Source organism: Chrysochloris asiatica, unplaced genomic scaffold, assembly GCF_000296735.1.
Source record: "Chrysochloris asiatica unplaced genomic scaffold, ChrAsi1.0 scaffold00060, whole genome shotgun sequence".
Lineage (NCBI taxonomy): Eukaryota > Metazoa > Chordata > Mammalia > Afrosoricida > Chrysochloridae > Chrysochloris > Chrysochloris asiatica.
Window position 1 is genome coordinate 11,777,824 of NW_006408578.1, and position 24,460 is coordinate 11,802,283.

Below are 24,460 nucleotides of genomic sequence, written 5' to 3' on the forward strand. Positions count from 1 at the left end.
TTGACACAGACATTTTGAATGGGAAGGAGCATTTACAAGGTCAAGAGAGCACTTCCATTGCAGAGGGCTTACCGATCATCAGAGATAAAGGTGCAAGCATTTATTTTCATACTTTTGTTGTACTCTGTCTGTCCACTTTCACTCTGGGGACCAGAAGGGTATTTGACCAAGTGGACCCCCCTCCCCATGCACACACTCAGAAGGTTCTACTACATATATGCAAAGATCAGCACAGCAAGGATGGCTGGGCACAGAATTGAAGAAGGGGGAGGAGTCAACAGGAAAGCTTAAAATGGGAGCTTCTTCCCAAATGTGTCTGGCTAGCCCTGGGCTGGTTCTCACTAGGAGAAACACCTGAATTGGCTTGAGAGAGGTGACAGGCAATGAAGAAAGGGGAAAAAATTAAATCTTTAGTTACATCATAACATGAAATTTCTCAGCAGCCTTGAATACAAAAAGCCAAAAAAGGGACACTGAAAATCTTACTCATATTTTGCAATAGTTTTGGGTTTTTTTTTAGGGGAAGGAGGGATTTTAGACTTTAGTATCCAATCTGTTTTTTGGTCACCCTTTTATCTTGGTGGAGGAGGGGGCTCTTGCTTTCCTTGCCTTACCCAATAAATGACAACAATTGAGGTCACACAGCCAAGCTACAATCGCACCCTATAAAATCCCACCATCTGGGCAAGATACAAATACCAACTACTATACACCATAACTGCGTAAATAAACAACACCTAAATAAAATCACTCTCAGTTGAGTAGTAAGAGATGTGAAAAGAGAAGCCCATTTTCTGATCATATCTACCAGAAGGCAACCAGACAACTTAAGAATACACCAACATCCATTCATCTTATTATTGAAAATAGAACAGCACCACAGTGCCTAAAAAACAGAAAAATGTCTGCTCATGTTCAGAAACAAATTTTTTTTTGTTGTTGTAAGGTGATATTGAGTGGGTTCCAACTCATAGCGACCCTATACAGGGTTTCCAAGAAGCAACTGGTGAACTTGCATTTCCAAGCGACCTTGCATTTCTCAGTGACCTTACAGTCCAGTACATTAACCCACAGCACCACACCAGGACTCCTGAAACAAGATAGAGTAGCTGAAATAAATGAGTTGTAGATAGACCTAGAATTTCCATTAGGAGGAGTGCAGGCTTTGGAACTGCCCAATAAGGTGTTTGAGAGAATTATATTGAAGTGCTTCCAAATGTTCCACAAAAAGGTTGAGGAAAATAAGGAAGAAGTCAGAAAACTGCTACAGGAACAATCAAATAAGATAGAAATAGCATTGGAAACAATTCAAAACCTGCAAAAAAGAGGTCCAAATGATTAAAAAGCTAATATAGGAAAATATTTTTATAACTGAAGAGTAGAAAGTATTTCTTAAACAAAGCACCAAAAGTGAAATCTATATAGGAAAATATTAACAAATTAAGCTATATTATAATTGAAGATAGCAGATGATTAATTACCATAGAGCGAAAAGATAAGCTCCAAGTTAGGCAATGATATTTGTAGCATGTATAACTGAAAAAGAACTTGTATCAAGGATTTACAGAACTCTTATGAATCACAGAGAAAAAGGCAAGTCAATTAGAAAAGGCTTGGACATGAGCTTTAAAGAAGAGAATGCATCAACATGCCTACACTATGATTCAGTAAGTATATGCTTTAGAGAAACTCTTGTATACATATACCAGAATATGTGGACAAGGATGTTCATTGAAGTGTAACAGCAAAATTTGAGATGTGTAAAATATTAACCAGCAGAATGAAAAAATAATATTTTATATGCATATATTGTTGTTAAGTGCCTTCAAGTCAGTTCTGACTCATAGCAACTCTGTATAGCATTTCCTAGGAGTGGCTGATAAGCTTGAACCACCGACCTTGAGATTCAATCTGACCTTGCAGTCCAGCGCCTTAATCTGCAGTGCCACACCGGGACTCCTCATATTCATATGTTGTTGTTAAGTGCTGTTGAGTCGATTCTGACCCACAATGAACCGTTATAGGGTTTCCAAGGAGCAGCTGGTGAGCTTGAACCACCAACCTTGCAGTTCAAATGACTTTGCAGTCTGATACATTAGCCCACAGCATCACACCAGGGCTCTTCATATTCAGATCAACTGCTCCTCAAACAGCCTATACAGGATGGCTATGAACTGACTCAAAGGTACTTATCAGCAACAATAGTGTTAAGCATCTTTTTTTATGCATTTGTTAGTCATTTGAATATGCTCTTTGGTGAAATATCTGCTCAGGTCTTTAGGTTTTTGTTTCTTTTATTTAAAAATTTTTAACTTTACTGTTTATAACACCCAATAAATAAAACTGAATGTCTACATAGTCTATGTCCATGTTGATTTCATCTTAAGTATCTAAATAATAATTAGAAAGATTTCATCAAAAATAGATAGTAAACAAAAAATACATAAATATACAACTGCAACAAACTTAAAATTATTTTGACATTTGTGCTCACCCCTGGGTGATATCAATGGTTAAATGCTAGTCTACTAGCTGAAAGGTTGGAATTTTCAACCCACACAGCCTCTGATGATAGGCTTGATGTTCCACCTTTTGTTTTTAAGTTTTTTATTGTGAATTGAGTGATAGTTTACATGGGGGAGCATCATTTTTACATTCATCCTATCATATTTTGTTTCATTGTAGTGATTACAATCCCCTGCATTTATCATCATTCTTCTGTTTGCTTCTATTCCCTCTGGCCCTCTGGGGTTTTTGTTTTTGATGTACACCAAAGCACTCAGGAGTATACAATCATACAAACAACCAAAGGGCAACACCCTGCAAGCCTGTCCCCTGGCTGCCAGCACACAGCCCCTCTCCCTCCATGAGTCTAGAGTCCTCAGCTGCTCCATCTCTCCACATCACCATCTCTGCCTCCATCTCTGGCATCACCACATCTCTGGATAGGGTCCCAAACTCTGCTCCCACTCTTTCCCTTGATAATCTCAGGGTTCTCTGTTCCTGGACTGTAAGATCAACCACTCACCCCTTTTTTGCTATAAAATTTCTACCTTCACAGTTGCAACAATCACAACTAGTCATGATAACAATTACTCACTACTGAATCATGAGAGTCTAGTCCCCATCTCCTTTCACCAACCTGTCTGTGATGTTGTTATGTGAGGCTGTAAATCTTTACGGGAGCAGAAAGCCTCATCTTCCTCTCATGGAACAGCTGGTAGTTTCGAACTGCTGACCATGAGATCAGCAGCCTAACTCTTAACCATTACGCTACCAGAGCTCCTGTCTAGACAGGATGAAAACCACTCAGTGAGGTTCTACCTTGCCCTTAGTTTTTGATTGAGTTATTTGCCTTTTTGTTGTTAAGTTGTAGAATTTTTCTGTGTATTTTCAATATTAGACCTTTATCAGTTACATTGTTCCCAACTGTTTGTTTTATCCAGTCTGTAGGTTGTTTCTTTACTGTTAAAATCTTTTGATGAGCATAAATATTTAACTTCTATGAGGTTCTAGTTTTCTGTTGCTCATGCATTTGTTATTATGTTAAAAATATATATATATTAGATCCCAAAGTACACAATGTGTTTCATTATATAAATTTCAAAACCAAGTAAAACTTAATCATATAAGGATTCATGTAGATATAGACACTATAAAGAAAAGGAAGGGAACAGTGAACTCAAAAGTCATGATCTTATAACTACTCAGAGAAAGGGTTTGATGGCGAAGAGAAGGATATCAAGGACACTTACATCCAGGCAGTACTATATTTCTTACCTAGGGCATTACGTTCATGATGGTTCTTTTTATCAGTTCTCTTTACTGCATACATCATTTTTAAATATATTCTTTTCTATGCATAATATATGTCACCATAAAGAAATTTAGAACAAAATGCGCCAAAAAACAGATGACATATTTTAAATAAGAAAAATACAGACTTACCCAATGACATGCACTACAACTTTAATAAAATTAAAACAAAACTACGTGAGAATGGAGTAAAAACAGACAAACAAACCAAAGGAATAATACAGTTGGCCAAGGAACAAAGCAGATCCTAGAAGAGTCCCAAGTATGTGTGGAATTTGTGATCTAACAGGGACATTACAAATCTAGGTGTCCTGGTGTGGCACTGCAGGATAAGCACTGGACCACAAGGTTGGTCAGTTTGAACTGCATGGTCTGTGGTTCAAACTCATGAGCCATTTCTTGTAAACTCTATATTAGCTTACTATGAGTCCAAACTGACGGGACGCAACTTAACAACAACATTACAAATCTAAGAGGGAAAGATTTAAGACCTGGTTCCAGGACAATATATGCACAAAAACAATGGGTAGCGCTTTTCCTGGAATAAGCAATGTCTAGTCCTGCAAAGTGATTCTATGGAATCAACAGGCCACATTCAGTTCCTTCTCTGCATAGACAAGAAAGAAGGGTCTGGGACGATCACCCATTAGAAAAATAGTGATGATGCAATAATAGGGCTTGCTTCTAAACCTGGTAAAAATCAAGAAAGATAATTCATTAAGAGTGCTTAGAAAGGCCCACCCTTGAATGAGCATGCACATTATCAACTGGTTCACTACCAAAATTATGTAACCTCTAGTCTCTGAAAATACAGACTTAATGTGATAAGGGAGGGGGGTAAAGGGGAGAATTTTAAAAAATCATTTTTTATTTACCTTTCTTTCTCAATCAACAGCCTTTGAATAACTTGAGAGTAGCAAGACGGCCTATTCAACATCATAAATTTAGTACCTAACACAGGATTTGCCACATAACTGATGCCTAATAAATATATATTGTGTCACATTGGTTTGAATTAGGAAAGTAGCACTGCTTATAAACAAAGAAAGAGTAAATGTGGGTGCCAAAAAATGCCATAGCTTTTCAATACTTTGTGTGAAGAAAAACAAAGTGGTTTTTAAAGGCCAAATTTAATGGATTCCCAAGGTTATACGTCTGTGAAATTATGCTACTGTGCAACAGGAATTAGAATCAGCCAGTCCAAAATGTAAAAGACCAGGGAAGATAAGGTAATAAAGCATAGTATACTTTCAATGAATAGTCCAATTAGGCAAACACCAGGGAGAGTTTAAATCAGAATATAACTTTATATGAACAGAGCAAGGAGCAACTATTAATACAGACAAGTAAGAGGGACCAAACAGAAGAACACAGCAATTATGTAGTAATATGTGGTGCTGCGGGTTAAGGCACTGGACTGCAAACTTGGTTTGAACCGCAAGTTCAGGAGTTCCATCAGCCACTCCTTGGAAGCTATGGGTTGGATACCTACTCAAGGTTCCTATGACTTGGAACCTACTCAACAGCACTTAACAACAACAACAACATGACATCTCAAAGCAGTCATAATCACCAAAGAAGTATCTGTAATCTAATGCTTCAATATCTAATGTTTCAATCCAATTCCTTTGTGATATATATATATATATATATATATATTTGTTGTTGTTGTTGTTGTTAAGTGCCGTTGAGTCGATTCTGACCCATAGTGACCCTGTATAGGGTTTCCAAGGAGCAGCTGGTGAACTTGAACCACCAACCTTGCAGTTCAAATGACTTTGCAGTCTGACGCATTAGCCCACAGCACCACACCAGGACTCTCTCCTCTCTCTGCTCGCTCGCTCTATCTATCTATCTATCTATCTATCTATCTATCTATCTATCTATCTATATGTTGTTGTTAAGTACCTTCAAGAGAATTCTGACTCAAAGCGACCCTGTATAGGGTTTCCAAGAGCAGTTGGTGAGTTTGAACCACTGGCCTTAGGGTTCAAGCCAACTTTGCAATCCAGTGCTTATCTTACAGCACCATACCAGGAATATATATATATGTATATAGTTGTTGTTAAGAGCCATTAAGTCAGTTCTGGCCCATAGCGACCCTGTATAGGGTTTCCGAGGAGTGGCTGGTGAGCTCAAACTGTCGACCTTGCAGTTCAAATGGCTTTGAAGTCTGGCACATTAACCCACAGCACCACATCAGGACTCTCTCTCTCTCAATATAGATAGATAGATAGATAGATAGATAGATAGATAGATAGATAGATAGATAGATAGATAGATAGATATAGATATACATATATATATATATTGGTGATGGTTGTGTACCATGGAGTCAGTTCCAATTCATAGCGACTCTGCATAGGGTTTCCGAGGCTGCAAATCTTTAGAGGAGCAGAAAGCCTCTTCATATATATGAAACCAAACACAAACCCATTGCACTCAAGTCGATTTGGACTCATAGTGACACTATAAAACAGAACAGAACTGTGCCATTGGGTTTCCAAGGCTGTAATCTTTCTGAAGCAGACTGGAAGATAATGGCTTTCTTCCAAAAAGTGACTGGTAGATTCCAACTCCAACCTTCCTGTTAACAATGAGTTCTCTAACCCATTTGACACCAGGATGCCTTATAAATATATTTGTTGGTGTTGTTCTGTGTCATTGACTCAGTTCTGACTCATAGCAACCCAGTATGGGATTTTCAAAAGCAGCTGGTGGGTTTTAACTGCCAAGCTTGTGATTAGCAAGCCAGTGCTTATCCTACAATGCCACAACAGGGCTTTATAAATATGTTGTTGCTGTTGTTAAGTGCTGTCAAGTCAGTTCTGACTCATAGTGACCCTGTATAAGGTTTCTGAGGAGCAGCTGGTGAGTTTGAACCGCTGACCTTGTGGTTCAAACCGACTTTGCAGTCCAGCACATTAACCCACAGTGGCACATCATATATACCAAAAAATCAAACCCACTACCATCACATCAATTCTGACTTACAGCAACTATGTAGGACAGAGGAGAATTGTCACATAGGTTTCCAAGAAGGTAAATCTTTACAGAAGCAGACTGCCATATCAGAACAATGGGCAGATTCCAACTTCCAACTATGGATTATCAGCTGAGTGCTTAACCACTGCACCACTAAAGCTCTTTATAAATACATATGCACAATTAAAATAATTTAGAACCGTCAAATTCAAAACTAATAAACTAATGCAAACTCTTCAAAGAGAAATGTTGTTGTTTTAGTTACGTGCCGCGGAGTCAGGATTACTGAGGAGCGACTGGTGAGTTTGAAATGCTGATCTTGTTCAAACGGACTTTATGCTTAAGTGCTTAGTCAGTGTGGCACTGTAAAATAAGCTCTGGACTGCTAACTACAATATTGATGGTTCGAATCCACCAGCCATTCCTTGGAAACATTACATAGGGTCTCTGTAAGTAGGAACCAATTCAACATCATTAACAACAAACAGGGCTGCTTACTTTTGAGATGTTTTGATAGTCACTAATTTGAGATTTTGTCAAAACAAAACGGCCATAAAAAAATGAGTTAATTGGTGTCAATATTAAAAATATTGAATAAAACATTTTATTTTAAAGCTCACATAAGAAATACTGTTTCAGGTGGCATGAAATTTTTATCATTTTTAATTTTTTTAATGTGATATAAATATGCTAGATATAAAAAATGTATATGAGAATTTTCAGAATAGTTTGTCTTCTTTTAAAAATATATAGTCTCATATGTATGTGAAAGCTGAACAATGAATAAGAAAGATGGAAGAAGAACTGATGAACTTGAATTACAGTGTTGGCAAACATATTGAATATGCCATGAATTACCAGAAGAACGAACAAACCTGTCTTGAAAGAAATATAGCCAGAATGCTCATTTGAAGAAAAGATGAAAAGCTTTCATTTTAAGTACTTTGAACATGTAACCAAGAGGTACCATTCCCTGGAGAAGGACATCATGCTTGGTTAAATGAAGTGTGAAGGGTCAGCAAAAAAGAGGAAGACTTTCAACGACATGGAGTCACATGACAGCTCACATGACAGCTACAACAATGGGTTCAACCATAGCACCAACTGTGATGATGAAACAGGATTGGGCAGTGTTTAATGTGTTGCTAAGACTCAGAATCAATTTGACAGCACCTAACAATAAAAAGATGATACGAATAAATAACCATGTTAAACACTTTGGAGGATGTAATTATCATGGTTATGGTTACGATTTTTTGGTAGTTCAAAAACCACCTTACCATTGTTCTGTACACAATGAGAAATTAAGTTTGGTGTTTTGCCTGCCAGAATATTCCATGTCACTCCTAATACAGCATTGCCTTTCGTTCCCATAGAATGCCAAGAACTTGTAAAAATGCATTACCATGCAAATGTCTTGGGTGCCTTTACTACACATTTATATTGCAAGGTAATCAATAAATTATTATTTCAATATTTATTGGGATCTCAGAATAAAAAAGAAGATAGATTACACAAATTCATCTTCTGTGATGAATGGATATTCTAGCAGAAGGCATACACTGATGGAGTAGGTCAGTATGCAGACTATATTGCTGAATATTTCAACCTGGGTTGTAAATATAGTATCTGTTTCTCTTAGGGACTGTCACACTGAGTGCAGTATAAAAGGCAATAAATTTCAACAGATTAATTAACTCTTTGGTTACTGGGGCTGTGTGTCACCTATCCTGGCACCTAATAAAAATTCCTTTAATGCCAAGACATAAAGAAGGGCCTCTTTGGAAATGAGTTATTAACAGCATTTCGTGAATAGATGGAGAAATTGTAGCCGAGCCATTTAAGTGTCATAAAGTGCAGCAAAGGCTGCTGGAGGCCTCTGAGGGACGCCAGGCAATACCATAACAATCAAATCTGAGATGGAAGAGGGATTGAGCTGTCCACTCAGAATTTTTATATTGTCAAAGAGCAGCGAGGAAATAATGTGATCAAGAAGTGAATTAACCTTGTGTGTGAAAGAAAGGGGATGATCTGATGGAAAAGGCAGTAAAGTAAAAATCACTCCATAATGCCGACATTGAAGGCGGGCCATGAGGGGCTCCTAATGTCTGCAGGCTGTCAGGGAGCAGAGCCAGACCTCTAAGTACCATAAACCCATTACCTGCATTAGCTCGTCATTGGAATACTTTTATTCATGCTGTTTCAGTTCTTCAGGGTCTCCGCGTTGTATACCCACAGAGCATTAATTCCTATAAATGTTCTATCTTTGCAGACTCCTGCAAACAGCTAGTCAGTCTTGGGTGGGAATTAACATTCAATGAGGGGAGAAGAAAGTACCATGTGTGTAGTACAAGATTTGTATCCATTTTCTATCCCAGGCTATATTGTTTAATTTAACACGCACACCCCCAAGATCCTTTGGAAGCTTTCTGATGAATGACCAGCTATCACAGTTTTTATACTTTCATATTTCAAGGCAAGCATTCTAACAGGCAAAAAACAATAAAGACCAAATACGAACCAATTGTATTTTACTAATGTTTAGAAAACTGTCTTTCAAATGCAGATTTAATTTTCTCTTTTGAGGTTACATCTCAATATACAACCTTTTGATGAAGCTCTAAATATAACAATCTAAAAAATGTATGTCAAATAATAACATTTAAATCAATAATTTCCTTCTGAAGACAGCACCTTTAACCTTTAAGAAATTTAGAAACAACGCAAACAGATAATAGCAGGTGGGATCGGGCACATTGAGCTATGTGTTTTACAAAAACAACCGTGCTCGCAATAAATTTTTGCATACTTCCCAACACCATGCATGTTATTTTCATAAGCGCACTAAATCAATATTTTTACATACTGATGATTTCTATTTCTTTTTCTTTTTTCTCCAACGGATTTAATGTTGGGTATTCATCCCAGTGCCTGGTGACACAGAGACTTGGTTCTCAGCAACAGATGCTCAGTTTGTAAAGCAACCCCTTTCCTGGCCATATTTCTTCTCTGCTTCACAAACTGCTTTCTCCAATGTATAAATCACTTTTCAAGCCCCAGAAAAAGTCCTCATCAGGGCAGACAACCTCAACCCAGGGAATACTGGGTGTGCATACCAGAGACAAGAAGGGCCACTCTGGTAGGTAAGGCTGCGCACATTAACTCCACATGCTGGTCCTACTCCATGCTTGGGCCTTTTGACACTTGTACCTACAGGGATGCCACAGAATGAACGTGAGAGGTACAAGTGCAGAAGGGTTGTTGTTGTTAGGTTCTATGGAGCAGGTTCCGATCCATAGCGACCCTACAACAGAGTGAAACACCGCCAGTTTCTGTGCCACCCTCACAATTGCTGCTACGCTTGAGCCCATTGTTGCTGCTACTATGCCAATCCATCTCATTGGGGGTCTTCCTCTTTTCATTGTCCCTCCACTTTACCAAGGACTTGTCCCTCCTGATAATATGTCCAAATTATGAGAGACAAAGCATGGCCATTTTGGCTTCTAAGGACCATTCTGGCTGTGCTTCTTCCAACAGAGATTTGTTTGTTCTTCTGGCAGTCCATGGTACCTTTAATATTCTTCTCCAACACCATAACTCAGATGCATCAATCCTTCTACAGTCTTCCTTATTCACTGTCCAACTTTTGCATGCATATGATGCTATTGAAAATACCTTGGCTCAGGTCAGGCACACTTTAGCCCTCAAATTGACAACTTTGCTCTTGAACACTTTAAAGAGATCTTGCACAGCAGATTTGCCTAATGCAATATGTCATTTGATTTCTTGGCTGCTGCTTCCATGAGTGTTGATCACGGATAGCGTCTTTGACAACTTCAATCTTTTTTCCATGTATCATAATGTTATTTACTGTTCCAGTGGAGAGGGGTTTTGCTTTCTTTATACTGAGGTACCACCCATAGCAAAGGCTGTGGTCTTTGATCATCAGTATTTCAACTCCTCTTCACTTCCAGCAAGCAAGGTTGCATCATCTATATATCGAAAGTTGTTCATGAGTCTTCCTCAAATCTTATTGCCCTGTTCTACTTCATATAATCCAGTTTATCAGATTATTTTAAGGAGCTCTGGTAGCGTAGTGGCTACGAATCGGGCTGTGAACCTTAAGGCCAGCAGTTCGAAACTACCAGCCGCTCCACGGGAGAAAGATGAGGCGTTCTGCTCCAGTAAAGATTTACAACCTCGGAAACTCTGTACAGGGTTGCTATGGGTCGGAAGAGACTCGACGACGGCACTTAACAACAACAACAACATCAGCTTATTTGCTCAGCATACAGATTGAATAAGTATGGTGAAAGAATATAACTCTAGTGCACCCCTTTCCTGATATTAAACTATTCAGTGCCCCCTTGTTCTATTCAAACGACTGCCTCTTGGTCTATGTACAGGTTCTTTGTGAGCACAATTAAGTGTTCCAGAATACCCATTCTCCGCAATGTTGTCCATAACTAGTCATGATCCAAGTCAATAAAGTACAAAAAGCATCTTTCTGGTTTTCTCTATGTTTAGCCAAGATCCATCTGACGTGAAAAATGATAGCCCTTATTCCACATCCCCATCTGAATCTGACTTGAACCTCTGGCAGCTTTCTGTTGATGTACCATTGAAGCCATTTTTCAAATTATCTTTAGCAAAATTTACTTGCATGTGATATTAATGATATTGTGGGATGATTTCCTCATTCTGTTCAGTTACCTCTCTTTGGAGTGGGCACAAATAATGATCTCTTATAGCCAAGTAGTTGTCTTCCAAATTTCTTGTCATAAATGAATGAATGCCTCCAGGGCTGCATCCGTTTGTTGAAAGACTTTGATTTACATTCCATCAATTCCCAATTGTTCTTTGTCAATGACTTCAGTGCACCTTGGGCTTCTTCCCTCAGTACCACTGGCTTTTGATCATATACTGTTTCTTGAAACATTTGAACATCAACCATTTCTTTTAGGTAGTGTAACTCTGTATATTCCTTCCATCTTCTTTTGATGCCTCTTGCATCATTCAGTATTTTGCTCAAAGACTCCTTCAGTTTTGAAAGTCAAGGGTTTAAATTTTCCTCAGTTCTTTTATCTTGAGAAATGTGGAGTGTTTACTTCATTTTGATCTTCTAATTCTAGATTTTTGCACATTTGATTATAATTTTTGACTATCTTCTTGAGCTGCACTTCGACATTTTCTTTCAGCTCTTTTACTTCCTCATTTCTTCCACTTGTTTAAGCATCTCTTCATTGGAAAGCAAGTTTCAGTATCTCGTCTTACATCCATTTTGGTTGCAGTCCCTCAACCAGAGGGGTTGAAGACCTTCAATCAAACCAGAGGGTCCAACTGGCCACTTGGAGGCCCCATGGTGTCCTACCAGCCGGCTCCATGTGGGGACCCACACCGAGGAAGCAGGCACACATGGAAAGTGGCACTACTCAGCCTGGGACCAGCATATGCTCTGACTATGGCAGCCTTTCTCTCAACCCTCCATCCTGACCCCTCAACCATCTCCAGCATGTAGTACCTAGGCACAGATCGGCATGATGATTAACTATCCCCATTTCAATTGTTTATTTTCTGACTACCAAGATATTATCAAACTCCATCCATGACATCTTAGCATTGGTATATACATTTATTATACAAAGATGATCAAAAGTATCCTTTTTGGATAATTGAATGAGGGTCAATGAATTTCACTTCTGAAAATGCCAGGAGACATGTATATGGGCACACTATGCCAGAACATTTTTTACAGCATTTCCACCTGTTGCATGTGTGACCTCATTATTTATGTGGCACGCTATTTGCAAAATTTAAATGTTTTTCATTTATTTATTTAGTTCATCTTGACAATATTCCCAGAGGAGGATACTATACTTATATAATCTTCATTCTATATATTGGGGAACTGTGGCACAAAGAGATTAAGTAAATGCTCCAAAGTCACACAGCTGATTTAAAAACACCAACTGTCTGACACTAGCTGGCTAGGTTCCTAACCACATTGCGAAACTGCTTCACCAGAAAATAGTTAATAGATCCAACTTATGGTGTAAATCACTCTTCGAAAGCAATGAATTCCCTATCTATTCTCTAACAATAATTTATTTTTAAATTACATATGAATATGCATAAATTTGTGTTTTGTTCTTGGTGTCTATTCTTTCAGCTATCCCTAGTCTCTCCTGAATTATAAATTATTCTCTTTCTATGGGAAAATTCCTATCAGCATACAATACACTCCAGCGTCCTTAGTCTCCATTCCCTTGATCCTCCATCCCCATCGAGTTATCCATGCCCCTTCACAGTGAAATTTCTGTAAGGAGTGGTGTTTATACCCTGTCACTACTTTCACATCCTACTGATTCTTCAAACTCTTCCTCACCAATCCACAGAAATGGCTGTGCTAAAACCAAAGGTCACTTTTACGTCTTCATTTTGTTCAATGTTTCAGCAAAGAAGACAAAATTAACCACACCCCCTTCCTAAAAAATGCCCCATGTGGCTTACCTGACACTCCTCCCCTCTGGCTTTCCTCCCACCAACCTTCCTTGGGCTTCCTTTACTGGCTCCTCCTTTAAGCAGCTTTTAGATGTTGAAGTTCTTCAGAGCTTGGATCTAAGCCTCCACCTATCGTCTCTCATCTACTCTACTCTGGTCAAGTTGTCTCCTGCCTTGGGATCTAAACAATTTTGTGAATTGCTTATACATTTTTATCTCCTCAAAACTTTTCACTCCAAATGTAAATATCCAAATACTCCCTAACATTTTGATTTAGGTGTTTTGCAAAACTAAATCCAAACCCACTGCTGTCAAGTTAACTGACTCATAGTGACCCTGTGTAGGGTTTCTGAAGCCATCATTCTCACATGGAGCAGTTGGTGGGTTTGAACCACTGACCTTGAGGTTAGCAGTACATGGCATAACCTACAGCACCACCAGGGTTTTTTGGTTTATTTCATTGTGGTTTTTTTTTTTAATTTTTTGTTGTTGTTGTTGTTGTTGTTGTCAGATTTCTTATAGACCTCTAAAACCTTAGCATATCCACAGCAGAATTCAAGATTTTCTCCACATTAATCTGTCTTCTTCACTTAAAAACAAAACAGAAAAATAATAAAATCACTCACTTTCATTTAGTTGCTAACACCAGGAATTGTGGTAATATCCTTTATTCTTCCCCTTTGCTCTTATGCTCGACATCAAATCCATTAGTATGTCCTATCATGCTGTTTTCCAATGTGTCTACTCTTTCCATTTTATTAAGGGTGAATATGGTACCCAGCTCTTCCCAATAACAATAAGGGGAAGGTTTTCCTTATTAATAAAATAGTGCACAGGAGGAAATGTGTCTCTTGTCCAGATGGTGATTAAAACTGCTTTTACAATTTTCTGATTATGTGAATAAAAACCACCAACATTATGAATAGGTGCAGATGGCAGAGCAGAATGCCAGAGAGCACCTGGGTTTGTGACTGTGCCATGGAACTAGCCAACCCTGGTGTTGTCTTATCTTGACTTTCTATTATGGGATGCAGTAAATTTCTCATTGCAGAAGACTCTTTTAATTGGGTCTTAGAGCTATTTGCTGCCAAAAGCAATAGAACTGACATAGCCTTTCTCTATCAGTTATCTGTGGGTCAACTAAGGACCTAACTGGAGCAGGAGACTCCATTGCCAAAATGGCCCCAGCACATGGGTGGCAATTTGGCCCTGGTAGTGGTGTACCGTGGAGTTGGTTCTGAATCATAGAGACACTACATAAGGTTTCTGAGGTTGTAAATCTTTGCAGGATCAAAAAGCCTCATCTTTCTCCTGCTGAATGGCTGGTAGTTTTGAACTGCTGATCTTGAGGTTGGCAGCCTGACTCATAACCACTAGGCCCTTTGTTGTTGTTGTTAAGTGCTGTCGAGTCGATTTCAACTCATAGCGACCTTGTATAGCGTTTCCAAGGAGCAGCTGGTGAGCTTGAACCACCGACCTTGCAGTTCAAATGACCGCAATCTGACGCATTACCCACAGTGCCACACCACAGTGCCACACTAGGCCCTAGACGATGATAAAATCCCTCAGTTTGTTCCATATAGGATTCTTCCTCACAACATGGCAGTTGGCTTCTGTTTGAATGAACAATCCAAGTATAAGCATTTCAAGTGGAAGCGATTCTTTTTTACCACCTAGCCTCAGAAGCATGTTTTAGAGCTTGACATTAACACCCCTTCTTGCCACATTCTACCCATTAGAAGGCAATCACTAAATCCATCCCAGATTTAAGAGCTGGGGGCAGGGAGCACTTTGGCCCTTCTCAAGAAAGAACATGTGAACATATCTTAAAACCAACACATGTACCTTTTCTCATTGAATTTCAACCCCAGTGCTCATTTTACTAAAACTAGCTAAATTCCTTTCTATCTATGAGCTTTTGCACATGTGAGTATATCTACCTGGAAGCCTTCTCATCTGAATTCCTCAAGTTCCTTGTCTTCTTTTAGGCATGTCCTCATGGTTGTTGTTGTTGTTAGTTACCATTGAATCAGCTCCAATTTATGATGGCTTATAATGTTGCCCAGTTCTGCTCATCTTCATGATCGATGGTATGTTTGAATCCATCTCATTGGTGGTTTTCTTGGGCTAGTCTTCCCTGAATACCTTTCTAAAATGACTTCCTCCAATCTTGATGCCACATTCTTCTTTACATAATCCAGATTCTCGGATTATTCGCTCCATATACAGACTGAAGAAATATGATGAAAGAATATAACCCTGATGTACACATTTTCTGAATTTAAACCATTCAGTGTCCCCTTATGTTGTTTGAACAAGTTCCTCATGAGTCCAATTAACTGTTCTGGAATACTAATTCTTCACAAACTTATTCATAGCTTGTCAAGATCCACACAGTTAAAAGCCTTTGCAGAGTCAATAAAGTACAAGTAAAGGTATTTCTAATGTTCTCTGCTTTCATCCAAGATTAATCTGATCTCAGCAGTGATAGCCCTCATTCCATATCTTCTGGCTTGAATTTCTGGCAGATCTCTTTTATGTACTTTTGCAACCATTTTGGAATAATCTTCTGCAAAATTTTACTTGCATGGGATATTAATTATATTATTGTTCAATGATTTCTGCATTCTGTTGGGTCACCTCTCTTGGAATGTGCACAAATTGGTTAGCCAGGTATCTATCTGCCAAATTTCTTGGCATAGATGAGTGAGCACATCTGGTACTATGTCAGTTTGTTGAAAGATTTCAATGTGTATTTTGCCAATTTATGGAGACTTGTTTTTCACCAATACTTTCAGTTCACCTTGAACTTTTTCCTTAAGTACCTTGGTTCTTGATCATATGCTGCCTCTTGAAATGGTTTAATATCAACATTTCTTCTTGATACAGTGACTGTGTATTCCATCCATCTTCTTTTTTCTTTAATTTTTATTGTGAGGTTTACATGGGAGAACATCAGCTCTACACTTACCCTATCGCATTTCATCCCACTGTAATGATTACAATCTCCTCCATGCATCACCAAACAAAGTGTACACCACACAGCCCCTCTCCCTCCCTGAGTTCAGTGTCCCCAGCTATTCCATCTGTCCAAGTCATCCTCTCTGTCTCCATCCCAGGCATCACTGCTTCTTGGGGCAGGGACCCGCTCTCTGCTCTTATCACTTGATGGTCCCAGTGACCTCTACTTCCAGGCTGCAAAATCAATCACTCTCCTCCCCTTGTCAAAAAAAAAATCTACCTCTATATTTCCTACCCCCACAGTCAGTCCTGATGGCAATTATTCATATTGTGCCACAAAAGTCTCATCCCCAGTTACTTTTGCCAGCCCTGTCCCAACAGATCGGAAATCATTCAGTGGTGATTCTACCTTCCTCCGCCCCCTCTGGAACTAGGCTGCCTCTTGAAAGCCTGTGAGCCAGTCACTTCTTGTTTTTGTAGGCCCCCACCCCCCATTTCGAGTAGCCAATGTCCAAGCTGCCCATCCCTGTCAACCCTATGTACCAAGGGGGTGGGAATGGTCCTCATGTAAAGATTTGTTCCCTTTTTTGAGCTGCTACATCCATAAGTGTAGGTAAAGTTCATCAAATTGTAGCAGGTTAGTCTTTTTTTTTTCTTCCTTTCTTCTTTCTTCTTCTAGTTGAGCTCTGATTATCCAGCCATAGAAGCCAGGTAAAGTGAGTACAATCTGCAAGTATGGGTGTTCTTGTACATCTCCCCTCAACTTCACATCAGCTGGATACTTCACTCTCCGCTCCAGTCCTCTGTGGCCATGCCACTGCCTCTGGGCCGAGAAGTCCCCAGGTCTTGCCATATTGCTGGCCATCCAGGTCTCCACCCGGGTTCACAGAGGTCTATTGAATGTGGTCAAGCTTAACTCACAACTTCATTCCTGTTTTTCCCCCCTCTCTTCCCCTTACCGGTGACCAACGTGGTCACCAGCCAGACCACATGCCTGCTCATGTATTCCCCTTGAATCTCAGTGTTGGTAGGGGGTTCGCTCTGAGGGGTCCCGGCCACCCACCTTGATGGCTCCTTGTTCTTATAGTCAGCGATCAGACTGCCATTATTGTTTCAGAATTTTTCCTACCAGTCTTTCATGGAGAATCTTCTGTTCTTCTAGCTGCTACAGGCTGGTCTACTCATCCTTTCCAGTGGAAATTTACTACCTCAGTTAGTTGTGGATGGGGTTCTGGATTTCACCTATGGTCTTGTGCAATGTAAAGGCTCCACAGGAAGCCTCTTTCACTGGGCAACTTCTAGCCCCCTTAAAGGTATTCCAATCAGTTATAGGCTGAAGATGAACTTACAAGCTTTCTATAGTGAGGATTCTGGCTATTCCTTTCTCCCCCACTCAAGTGTCTATTTTACAATGGTAGGCAAGGGAAACCAAGATTCAAAAGACAGCCAAGAATCTTAACATTATTCCCCTCTTTTACCCCTTCAAACCATGCCTCAATCCCTGTATCCCGTTAACACTGTTGTTCCAAGGCTGTAATTACATCATCATTTACCTCTGTCCCACTTAATCCATGAGAACCTGCCTAACTGTTCTCCCATCAGCCTTGTTCTTCCATTCCCCCTCCCGTCTTGTGTATTACCCCCTGTGCCCCCCCCCACACACACACACATGCTATCCTGTGTCTATTCCCTACCCTGTGGTCTCTCTTCCCCTTCCCTCCCTCCCCTCCTCTCATCCCATACATCCTGGTGATCAGCAAATATATATAATTCCCCCCCTTTTAGTGTGGGTTCTTTTTCTTAGTCTTTTACAATAATGGTCCTATGCAGTATTCCTCCTTTTGTGAATTACTAATTTCACTCAGCATAATGTCCTCAAGGTTCATCCATGTTATGCAATGGCTTGCAGCTTCCTTGTTTTTCTTCAAGGTAGCATAGTATTCCATTGTGTGCATGTACCACAGTTTGTTTATCCATTCTTCAATTGATGGGCACTTAGGCTGTCTCCATCATTTTGCTATTGTAAATAGTGCTGCTATGAACATTGGTGTGCATATATTTACTCGTGTTATGGCTTGCATTTCTTGTGGGTAATACCAAGTAGAGGAATTGCTGGGTCATACGATATTTCTATTTCCAACCTTCTGAGGAAATGCCATATTGCTTTCCAGAGAGGTTGGACCATTTTGAAATCCCACCAACAATGCAGGAGGATCCCAGTCTCTCGGCATCCTAGCCAGCATATATTGTCCTCTACTTTATTGATCTTTGCTGTTATTGCTGGTGTGAGATGATATCTCATTGTTGTTTTGATTTGCATCTCTCTAATGGCTAGTGATCGTGAACATTTCTTCATGTGTTTGTTGGCTTCCCAGATCTCTTCCTTGGTGAAGTGTCTGTTCATGTCCTGTCCCCATTTTTCAATTGGGTTATTTTTCCTTTTCTTGTAGGGGTGTTATAGTTTCCTATATATTTTAGAAATGAGTTCCATGTCTGATATGTCATTGCAAAAGATTTTTTCCCATTCTGTGGGTTCCCTTTTTACCATCTTCTTTTAATACTTTCTATATCATTCAGTATTTTGCCCATTTGTTGTTGTTGTTAGGTGCCATCGAGTCGGTACTGGCTCATAGCAACCTTATGCACAAGAAAACTAAACACTGCCTGATCCTGGGCCAACCTCACTATTGTTGCCATGTTTGAGCCCATTGATGCTGCCACTTTGCCAATCCATCTTGCTGGGGTTCTTCCTCACTTTCTCTGACCCTCCACCTTACCAAACATGATATCCTTCTCCAGTGACTGTTCCCTCCTGACAATATGAGACAATATGAGAGACGAAGTTTGGCCATCCTGGCCCATAGAACTCTTTAATATTGCAAGTCAAGGCTTGAATTCTTTTATTCAGTTCATTCTGCTTAAGAAATGCTGAGAATGCTCTTCTCTTTCAGTTTTCTAATTCCATGTCTTTGTATTTTTCATTATAATACTTTTTCTTCTCAAGCTGCCCTTTGAAATTTTCTGTTCAGCTCTTTGACTTCCTCATTTTTTCCATTTGCTGTGGAGAGCAAATTTCAGAGTCTCTTCCAACATCATTTTCGTCTTTCCTTCTTTTCTATATTTTTATGATCTTTTGCTTTCTTTTTGTATGAGGTTCTTAGGTAATTAGTGTCTAATGCATTAAATCTGTCCTTGAGATGATCTCTAAATTCAGGTGGGATGTGTTCAAGGTCACATATTGGCTTTCATGGACTTGTTTTAATTTTTTTCAGCATCAGCCTGAACTTACATATGAGCAATTGATATATTCCATAGTCTGTCCCTGGCCTTGTCTTTGCTGATGATGTTGAGCTTTTCGCACTGTGTCTTCTCACAGGTGTAGACAATTTTATGCCTGTGTATTTCATCTGCTAAAGTCCATGTGTATAGTAGCCTTTTATGTTGTTTTAAAAAAGGTATTTGCAATAAGTAAATCATTAGTCTTGCAAAATTGAATCATAAAATCTTTAGCATCATTTCTATCACCAACTACATTTCTATTTCCAACTACTGATCCTTCCACTGTGTTTCCAACTTTTGCATTCCAATCAGCAGTTAATTATCAATACATCTTGATTCCATGTTTGATCAATTTCAGACTGAAGTAGTTGGTAGAATGCTTCAATTTCAACATCACTGATATTGGTGGTTGGTGCATAAATTTGAATAATAGCGGTATTAACTGATCTTCCTCGTAGGCATATGGATATTATCCTATGATCGACAGTATTATACTTCAAGACAGATCTTGAAATCCTCTTTTTAATGATGAATATGACACCATTCCACTTCAGCTTGTCATTCCCAGCATAGTAAACCATATTGTGTGACTCCAAATGGCCAACACCAGTCTATTTCAGTTCAGAAATTCCCAGGATATCAGTCTTAATACATCCCATTTCATTTTTGACAACTTCCAATTTTCTTAGATTCATACTTTGTAAATTCCATGTTCTGATTATTAATGTATATTTGCAGCTGTTTCTCATCATTGTGAGTTGTGCCTCATCAGCAAATAAAGGTCCTAAAAGTTTACTCCATTAGTGGCATCATGGTCAACTCTACTTTAAGGAGGGGCTCAGCTTGCGGCATGGTATCTTACATTATTCTGGTACTATTCATAATGTTTTCATCTTCTGACACTATATCTGACAATGTTTCACTGCTATTCATAAGGTTCTCAGTGACTAAACATTCAGAAGTAGTTTGCCTCTCCTTCTTCATAGTCTATCTTAGTCTGGAAGCTCTGCTGAAACCTATCCAGCATATGTGAACCTGCTGCTATTTAAAATACTGATGTCAGACAAGTAGTGCAGGGTTGCTATGAGTTGGAACCAACTCAATGACCCTTAATACCAACAGCATCATGGTAAATAAGTACTGGACTGCTAACCACAAGTTGGCAGTTCAAATCTATCAGCCGTTATGAGGGAGAAAGAGGAGGCTTTCTGTTCCAATAAAGATGTATAGCCTGGGAAACCCTGTACAGTGTCACTATGAGTCAGAACCACAGGACAGTGCCACCACCAACAGCAATGATTTTGTAGAAATACTTTTTGACTTACTCCCATGTATGAATAAACAAAACAAACAAGTTGCATACTTTGTATAACCTGAACCTGTTTTCACTGAATCTAGTTTTTTTCAGCTATAAAACCAGCACTCTTAATAAATGAAATACAAAATAAGACATATTGTAATATTTTTTCTTTCTATGAGTTTGATAAAGATTTAGTAGTTTGCTATCCCCATCTTCTAGAAACAAGATACTAGAGAAGCAAGAACTCTCATCCACTATATGTGAAATAGTTGGAAAGGTAAGTATTCCTTATCAAAACTGCTAATACACATGCCTTTTCACCTAGCAACTTCACTCTTAGGAGCTTGTCCTATAGATGCACCTGCACATGTGAAAATGACACGTGTAAAGTTATTCGTGGTGGCATTGTTTATGATATGAAAGACTGTAAACATCAGATTTAAAATTTAGCTTTAAAATTTAAATGTCTATCAATGCAGTCTGGGTTAAGTAAGTGATGGTACACCAAACAATGAAATACTTGGCTGCTCTATATAAAAAGTAGGACATGCTTGCTGCTGTGAAAAAAAAATCTGAAATATATTATTAGATGGTTTCAAGTTTTTAAAAAGGAAAGCATATATACATACACACATACAAACACACACACACATATATATGTACATATATAATATATAGTATATATGTGGTACATTTGTTGTTAAGTGCCATCGAGTTGGTTGCAACTTATAGTGACTGTGTATAGGGTTTCTGAAGCTTTAAATTGTTCTCCAATGGAGCAGCTGGTGGGCTTGAACTGCTGACCTTGTGATTCACAGTCTAGAGCTTATAGAACCACTGCAATCCCTATATGGTACATATGTTATATATAATGGTGGTGGTTTTGTGCCATGGAGTCAGTTCCAACTCATAGCTACCCTGTGTAGGGTTTCTGAGGCTGTGAATCTTTATAGGAGCTGCTTCATCTTTCTCCCACAGATTGGCTGGTGGATTCCAGCTGGTGACCTACCTGCTAGTAGCCCATCTTGTAACCCACTATGCTACCAGGGCTCCCTAGTATATAAAATATATGCATATATTGTCAGATACAGTGCCACAAGATGAACCCATCAGATTGGAAGACACTCAAAATATTACTGGACAAGAGTTGACCATGATGATACGAATGGAATAAAGCCTTCGGGACCTTCACTTGCTGATGGGGCACAACTCAAAATGAAGAGAAACAACTGGAAAAAGCCAATAATAATTGGAGCATGGAATGTAATAAGTATGACTCTAAGAAAATTGAAAATTGTCAAAAGTGAAATGGAACACCTAAATACCAAAATCCTAGGCATTAATGAACTGAAATGGACTGGTCGTGGCCTTTTAGAATCTGAAAATCACATGATTTATTATGTCAGAAGTGACAAATTGAAGAGGAATGGTGTCACATTTACCATCAAAAAGAGCTTATCTAAATCTGTCTTGAAGTGCAACCCTGTCTGAAATAGTATAACAGCCATACGCTTACAAGGAAGACCAGTTAATACAACTGTTACTCGAATTTAAATTTATGTATCAACCACTAAATTCAGTGATGATGAAATTGATGGATTCTACCAACTTCTGAAATTGATCAAACATGCAATCAAGAGGTTTTTATAATTACTTGTGATTAGAATGGTTGAAAACAAAGAGGAAGGATCAGTAGTTGGAAAATATGGCCTTGGTAACAGAAACGATGCTGGAGATCACATGGCAGAATTTTACAAGACCAATGTCATAAGAGACTCTGAAACTTGCTCTTCAGTATTGTTGTTCTTGTTAAGTGCCGTTGAGTTGGTTCCAACCCACAGCGACCCTGAATAGGGTTTCCAAGGAGCAGCTGGTGAGCTTAAACCGCCGACCTTGCAATTCAAACCTTTGCAGTCCAGAGCATTAACCCACAGCGCCACACCAGGACTCACTCTTCAGTGTATAGAACGAGTATTCTGGAACACTTAATTGTACTCATGAGGAACTGTACATAGACCAAGAGGCAGTTGTTCAAATAGAACAAGGGAATACTTAATGGTTTAAAATTAGGAAAGGCGTATACCAGGGTTGTGTTTTTTCACCATACTTATTCAATCTGTATGCTGTGCAAATAACCAAAGAAGCTGGGTTACATGCAGAAAAACATGGCATCAGGATTGGAGGAAGACTCATTAACAATCTTTGATATGCAGATGATACAACCTTGCTTGCTGAAAGTGAAGAGGACTTAAAATACTGATGAAAATCGAAGACCACAACCTTCACTATGGGTTGCATCTCAATGTAAAAAACAAAACAAAACAAACAGATATCCTTACCACTGGACTAACAAACAACATCCATATAAATGGAGAAAATATTGAAGTTGTCAAAGACTTCATTTTGCTCAGATCAACCATCAACACTCATGGAAGTAGCAGTAAAGAAATCAAACAACATATTGCATTAGGCAAATCTGCTGCACAATACATCAGTTTGAGAACTAAGGTGCACCTGACTCAAGCCATGGTGTTTTCAATCACTTTATATGCATGTGAAAGTTGGACAGTGAATGAGGGAGACCGTAGAAGAATTGATGTATTTGAGTTGTGGTGTTGGAGGAAAATTTTAAAAGTACCATGGGCTGCCAAAAGAACGAACAAATCTATATTAGAAGTACAGCCAGAATGCTCCTTGGAAGCCAGGATGGCCAGCCTTGGTCTTTCATACTTTGGACCTATTGTCAGGAGGGACCAGTCACTGGAGAAGGATATCATGTTTGGTAAAGTGGAAGGTAGAAAAAAAGAGGAAGACCCCAAACGAGATGGATTGGCACAGTGACAGCAGCAATAGCCTCAAACATGGTAATGATTGTGAGGTTGCTTCAGGGCCAAGCAGTGTTTTGTTTGGTTGTACACAGAGTCACTGTGAGTCAGTACTGACTCCATGGCATCTAACACACACACACATACAGATATTAGGTTATAAACAAAAATCATTAAGAACCCTTAAAGACACTCTATTCTAACCCCTCACATACAAATTCATTTATGCATTGAATGTATTTGACAATGATATGGGTGCTGCCTTGTAAGAGCTCCCAGTCTAAAAGGCGGAAAAAAAGAGGATATGTGCAAAAAACACAAGACACTCTGATTCTTGTTTTAATAGAATTAAACATAAATAGTTGTAATACTTGACTGAATCTATTTGGAAGAGTGGAATAGGGAGGAGTATTTAGGAAGATGTTACTTCTCAATTCAAGTTGTAGAGCTTGAATAGGGGAAATCATCATTAGAATCCCCATATATATTCACACACATGTATAATATGATGTGTGTATGTCTATGTATGTATGGTTTCATATAGAAGTTAATGGATATCCATAGGGATCTGTGGAGTTCCAGGTAGTACTGGTTTTACTATATCGCTTCCTAACAACTTTGTCAAAGATTATCAATATTATAACTACAGCATGCATGCATTTGAGTGAGATTTAATTTAACTAGTACTTTTTAAGCAGTGTCTTCCTAACCACTACTTATTTCACAGCATTTCTAATCTTGTACCTAAAGTCTTAACATTGATATATATGCATAATATAATGTTGTTGTTGTT